Source organism: Crocuta crocuta, unplaced genomic scaffold, assembly GCF_008692635.1.
Source record: "Crocuta crocuta isolate KB4526 unplaced genomic scaffold, BGI_CrCroc_1.0 scaffold233, whole genome shotgun sequence".
NCBI lineage: Eukaryota > Metazoa > Chordata > Mammalia > Carnivora > Hyaenidae > Crocuta > Crocuta crocuta.
Genome location: NW_027529526.1, coordinates 5764886 through 5771740, shown reverse-complemented (window position 1 = coordinate 5771740; position 6855 = coordinate 5764886).

The window sequence follows — 6855 nt, the reverse complement described above, 5'->3', positions numbered from 1 at the left end:
GGTTTCTTTTGCTTTTGGTGTTGTACCTAAGAAGGCTTTACCTTACCCAAGGTCATGATTTACTCCTGGGAGTTTTATAGTGTTAGCTCCTGCATTTGGGTCTATCATCCATTTGGATTAAAAAGGTTTAATCTTAAATTAGGTATAAATTATATTTCCTCCACTCCTCCATCCCAGGCTTAGTTTGGGACCCTGATTGTTTAGAGTGGAAGCAGGGGGTGAAATACAGCATGAAGACACCTCTTCTCCTTAATAAGGGGAAGGGCTCCCCCTTATTGATGTCTTCTTTCAAAATGAGAGAGCTCTATTAGTGTGACATACCCCTTTATTTACTCTGTGGACAGAAAGTAGAGTGACTTATCTGACTCATAAATTTGAAAATAGTCTGGATATGTTTGATTCAAGGATTTGGTTTTTCCCCCTTATTTTTCTTGGGTGAAAGCACGCCAGCAGGAAGCAAAAGTTATCTTCTGTTCCTCCTTGTTGTAAGTCTTACCCGGGCAGGACCCTATGTCTGCAGGGCTGCTGCGGTCCAGCACTGCCTCCCCTGGACAGCGAGTGTGCATAATTTTGGATTTGAGCTAGTTGACTTGTTTGGTTCTTACTGAAAGCTACATGCCTCAACTTAGCCTTGATTGTGAAAGAGATCGTATTTTGGTTACCATCTACCTAACTTATTCTTTGTCTAATTCTCAATTTGTTTAGAATCCAGACAGTGAGAGGGGTACTCTTACTGGGCACGTCAGAGACTAATAACCATTTTCCTACTTTAAGCTTCTAGTTTTTGGAAGCGGGCAAGAAGAAAAGGGACACATGTCTTAATTTGACTGTCTCTGGTAACAGTTTTCCCTCTGTTGCTTGCTGTTGCTTCTCTGGCTGATAGTGACTAGCCAAGGATGACCTCTGTCAGATTTCCAAACATAGGCTCTCTCATGGAGAACATGTGGGAATTTTCTGGAAGGGAATGGCAGAAACCTCCCTATGACAGAGCCGTCTGACAGATCTGTCAGACTCCAGGCAGGAAACAGATGCCGCCTTCAAAAATGTGACTGGAAATATTCTGTGAAAGGACTGTTGGCAAAAGAGTGGACAGGTTGAGGGAAGCGACCAAGACTGCTGAAGTAGCAGGGTGGTCGTGGGAAAGGCTTCCAGAAGGCAGGCCAGATGGGGACGGGGAAGGAATTGTTAACCATGAGAGAGCGGACACCTAAGGCTGTGGCCACAGGAAGACAAGTGAGGCTATTGTGCAACTGAGGCCCGGCATGGAGGGTAGTGTGTATCTGTCTTTCCTCCCAGCCTCTGATCTCTTCCTGGTGTCTCCTATCACCCAGACCCACTTGGAAGCCAGAGGGCAAGGCAGAGTGATGACGAGGTCCACAGAAGTCAGTCTCCTGCACAGAGCAGGGTAGGAAGGATGGAGAATGCAGCTGGAGGGACAAGTGGGTAAAAAAGCCAGCACACCCATGTGGGTGACGGAGCTCTGCTCTTCCATCCCCTCTCAGCGAACATTGTCAGGGTGACAGCCAGCAGCACCACAGCCAACGTTTTTTTGTGTCTGGTGTATATTCTGATGAAACAGCATCCATGCCACCCAGCTATTAAATACTTATTTTTAAAAATATTTTTATTTATTTTTGAGAAGGAGAGAGAGACAGAATCTGAAGCAGGCTCCAGGCTCTCAGCTGTTACCACAGAGCCCTATGCAGGGCTCGAACTTGTGAACCACGAGATCATGACCTGAGTCGGAGTCAGAAGCTTAACCAACTGAGCCACCCAGGCGCCCTTTAGCTACTTATTTTGAATAGCAACCCTGAGCACACTGTAGAGCTTCTTAACGGTGGGTTCACCAGCCTGGCAGGGAGCCTCTTAGATAGAACAACAGTGCGGGGGCTCAAACTTCCCTGCCATCTGTGGTGTTCACTTGACCTTCAGGGCACTCGAAAACTATCAGCTCTGCGCAGTGAGAGTGCAGGCTATCCCAGTGTCCCCCCTTCTCTCTCTGGCCTGCACCCCTCTCCAGTTTTCTTCTCTCCTCTCAGTTAGACACTGCACCTAGTTCATTCGTCGGCTGCCCAAGCAGATGTCCAACCGAGGAACAGAATTCTGGTCTCCTCTCCTTGCAATTCTAATTTCCACCAATGACCCCATCCATGCCCCACAACTAGCCGTCAGATAGAGAAGAAAAAATCCACTCACCAGGAATAAATGCTGTTGACTCCACAGGACCAACTACCCTCAAGAAATCTCCCCTGTCTAAGGGGCGCCTGGGTGGCTTAGTTGGTTAAGCGTCCGACTTTCGCTTAGGTCATGATCTTGCGGTTCGTGGGTTCGGGCCCCGCGTCGGGCTCTGTGCTGACGGCCAGCTCAGAGCCTGGAGCCTGTTTCAGTCTGTGACTCCCTCTCTCTCTGACCCTCCCCTGCTCACGCTGTCTCTCTCTCTGTCTCCTAGAAATAAATAAAACATTAAAAAAAAAAAAAAGAAAGAAAGAAATCTCCCCTGTCTTCCCTACTCTGTATTTTAATATATTTTGGAAATGGAGGCATAGTAGTGGAGGGCTGATAGGTGGTGGCAGAACAAATTCTGTACCTATTTGTAAGCCCATGAGAAGATTGAAAGATGTGGGGGTACACCCCCAAATATAGGCTATTCTCTTTAGAAGGTGAGGTATTTAGTTTTGTTTTTTTCCTTTGGCCGTGGGCTTTAGTGGGACCATGGGGCAGTAGGAAAAGAGCCACCAGTAGCCTGTTAAAAAAATAATTCCTGCTCTTGGCCAAAACAAAAAAAAAAAAATTAATACCATAAATATAGATGTAATATAGAAAGTATAAAGCTCCCATAAACCTGCTTTTCTGAGAAAAAACAAAACAAAACAGTTTGATCCATATTCTTCTAGACTTTTTTGCAATGCAGATTAACTTGATTAATTTTAACAGGGGGATCTCATAGGGTACATACTATTTTGTAACTTCCTTTTTTTCACTCAACAGGACATTCTACATCCAAAAGTTTTCTCACTGTCAGAGTATAGAGTTAAAAATAGTGAAAGGGAGAAAAACAGAATGCAGTGTTGAATTAGAAATTGTGGTATTGGGGCGCCTGGGTGGCTCAGTCAGTTAAACGTCTGACTTCCGCTCAGGTTATGATCTCACAGTTCATGAGTTCGAGTCCTGCATCGGGCTCTCTGCTGTCTGCTGAGAGCCCGTCCAATCCTCTGTTCCCCTCTCTCTCTGCCCGTCCCCCATAAATATACATACAAATGTCTGTATGTGAGCATCACTCACACACACACACACACACACACACACACACACACTCACACACAGATATACATAGATATATTTCCTAGCTGCTCATTCTTAGGGTCTGGAAGCAGCAATATCTCAAGCAAATGAGCAGACCTAGTACTCAGTTCTGGGGTTCTAAAAACCATTCTCCATCACATGGAAGAAGAGCCTGGAGAAATGGTTGATTCCAGGATTCAGTCAGGGAAAGCACAAGATGAACCTGAAACATCGTTTTGTGCCAGATAGTAAGGAAATGGTCAGAAAACAATGGGGACATACCAAAAAGACATGGGAACAAGCTTGAGAGGACCCCCACTAGCCCACTGGCCAAGTCTAGAATAATTTGCACATCAAAATAAAGAATGAGGGAGTACAACCCACTATATAAAGTAGGAAACAATGAGTGCATACTGACATAAATAAAGGAGTAAACCGAAAGCTTAAAGAACAGAATATTTGTGTGGTTTTAAAACATGTCTCCACAAAAATACCCATTAGCTACAAAAAGGGGAGCTGTTGCTCAATGGATATAGTTTCAGTTTTACAAGATGAAAGAGTTCTAGAGATCAACTGCACAACAATGTGCATATAGTTAACATTACTGTACACTTAAAAATGGTTAAGACAGTAAATTTTATGTTAAGCTTTTTTTTTTTTTTTGGTTTGTTTTTAACCACAATAAATAATACTAGTTACAAGAGGAAAGAGTCATTTTTCAGTGAAGAGGCCTGGATGACACCACCTTAACCAAGTGATCAAAGTGAACATCATTAGTGGGAGGACAAATTAAAACCACGTATATAATAGAATGCAGTGAGAACACATCATTCCTGTGATATATCTGCTGAAGATGCATAACCTGAAAATCAGGCAAACCTGAACTGAAGGACCATCTACAAAATAGCTGGACTATAGTCTTCAAATGTGTCAAGGTCGTGAATGTCACAGAAAGACTAAAGAACTGTGTCAGATGAAAGGAGAATAAAGAGACCCAACCGCTAAATGCAACACGTGATTCTAAACTGGCACGCCTTTCCGTGAAGGATCTCATTGGGATAATTGGTGAAACGTACAAGGGGTCTGAAGATTGGATGGCTGTCATGTGTCAACACTGAGTTCCTGGTTTTGATGGCTATCCTGTGGCTTAGTAGGAGAATATCTTTGTTTTTTTTTTTTTAATGTTTTATTGATTTTTGAGAGGAGACAGCATGAGCAGCGGAGGGTCAGAGAGAGAGAGGGAGACACAGAATCTGAAACAGGCTCTGGGCTCTGAGCTAGCTGTCAGCACAGAGCCCGACACAGGGCTCGAACCCACGAACCATGAGATCATGACCTGAGCCGAAGTTGGACGCTTCACCGACTGAGCCACCCAGGCGTCCCAGAGAATATCTTTGTTTTTAGGAAATACACACTAAAGTACTCAGTAGTGATGGACCATCCTGTTGGTGACTTACTCTCAAATAGTTCAGGGGGATAGAAGTTATTCCACATATACATTAAAATTCATCAGTTTTCAAAATACCTCGGTGGGTACTATACCTGCAACTTTTCTGTAGGTTTGAGATTGTTTTTAAAAATTAATATTCTTCTGGGGTACCTGGGTGCTCAGTCGGTGAAGCGTTCAACTTCGTCTCAGGTCATGTTCTCACAGTTTGTGAGTTTGAGCCCTGCATCAGGCTCTGTGCTGACAGCTCAGAGCTTGGAGCCTGCTTCAGATTCTGTGTTTCCCTCTGTCTCTGTCCTTCCCCCACTCGCACTCTGTGTGTGTGTCTCTCTCTCAAAAATAAATAAACATTAAAAACAACTTTTTAATTACTATTCCTCTGTCAGAAGAGAAGAGTGTGCCATTTCAATGCTGACTCGAATCTGCCTATGGGCAGGCACTGTCGATATAAAGCTTCTCTGTAGCTTCTCCACAGGCAGACAGTTGGCTCATTCATTGGTGGATCTGCCTTCCAGAGCATCTAGTGCCCCTCAATTCCACAGGGTACTTTCTCAGGTACTGCAGGGAAAGCTGATTTGCTGCTTGCCAGTGTCCCCTTCTACAAATGCGTTGCGCCTTAGTTTGGGTTCTCCCTATTGTAGAGCCTGAGACAAAAGCGAGGGTGCAGGTAGTCTATCTAGGAGACAATCCCTAGAAGCAGGAGTAAGGAAGCCAAGAAAAACAAGTCAAGAGAAGAAGGAAAAGCCCTGTACGGGTGCATTATTGAGATTGTCACTGTGGACAGTGGGGGCTAGAGAAGGTACAGCATGCCTCCTTGAACTGTCTGTCTGGAGCTCTTATTTACTGTTTGCTTCCCTTTTGGTTGAAAGGGAAGCAACTCCCCCCCCCAAAATACACTTTCACATGTACATGAATAGGCAGCTTTCACAATCCCAAAGAGTCTCTAGCACAAAAAGAGAAGATGCAAGTCGCACGCTCGGCGTACGATGCTCCCAGGACAGGCAAGGTTGAGCTGTGGCTGAAATCAGAGGGGATGAGGAGATGGGTGTGAGGCACCCCAGGGACCTGCTGGAGCAGCTTTATCTTCCACCACTTCCTTAAGACAATCTCCCCGGCTGCTTTCCCTCGTTCCGATTGTATCATCAAAGATGGACTTGCTGTTTTTATAGGTCTTGTTGTTTGTGTTGGCTGATTTCTGAGTAAAGAAGATAAAAAAGACCTTGATTTTGCTATCTTGTAACCACAAGTCCTCTAATTGATGACTAATATAAGACCTACTTGTCATTTACTCAATACTTGCACCACTGTGAGCAATCCCCAAGCACCGTCCCAGGCCCTCCCAGTTATCTCATTTCTCAGGATTTCTTGGCAATCTGTCAGGATTGCTGGTTAGTGAAATAGGATTTACTCATCCTAGGCAAACCGCAGGTTGCCTTCCATCCAAGAAGGAATAAAGTTTAAGGCTCCACAATTTTCACAGAAGCATGTCAGCTTTGGTCTTATACTGAAAGTCTATGGAAATCCCTTTAGTCATCAAATGAATGCCACAAGCCCTTACCAAGAAACAAAACTTAGAAACGAGTACAAGCTATCTTCTTCCAGGAAGCACAACTGAAGTGAAAAAGTCCGGTTAAGAAGGGTGCCTGGGTGGCTCAGCCGGCTAAGCATCCGACTCTTGATTTAGAAATCAAATTAGGGTATGTAAGATGGGATCTCAAGATCTCAATTGCTGACCCAGGGGAAATACGTGTGATCATGATTACACGGTTCATGAGTTTGAGCCCCACATTGGAGCATGGTTTGAGCCCCTGCAGCATGGAGCCTGCTTTGGCTTCTCTGTCTCCATCTCTCTTTGCCCCTGCCCTGCTTGCTCTCTACCTCTCTCTCAATATAAGTAAAAATAAAAGAAAAAAATCCACTTAAGAGAGAGACTGAGACAGGAATGTGCAGAAAAGATCAAATCTTCTCTTTGCACATTCTCCTTTGTACCATTTTACACTATCACAATTAAAAAATTGTGGAATCAGCCGTCTGATCTCTAGCCCTCCTCCGCTCTACAGTAAGCTCTGTGGAAGTGGAGATGAGATGTGTTATCATTTAAAGCTGCTTGCCCGGCACCTGATAAA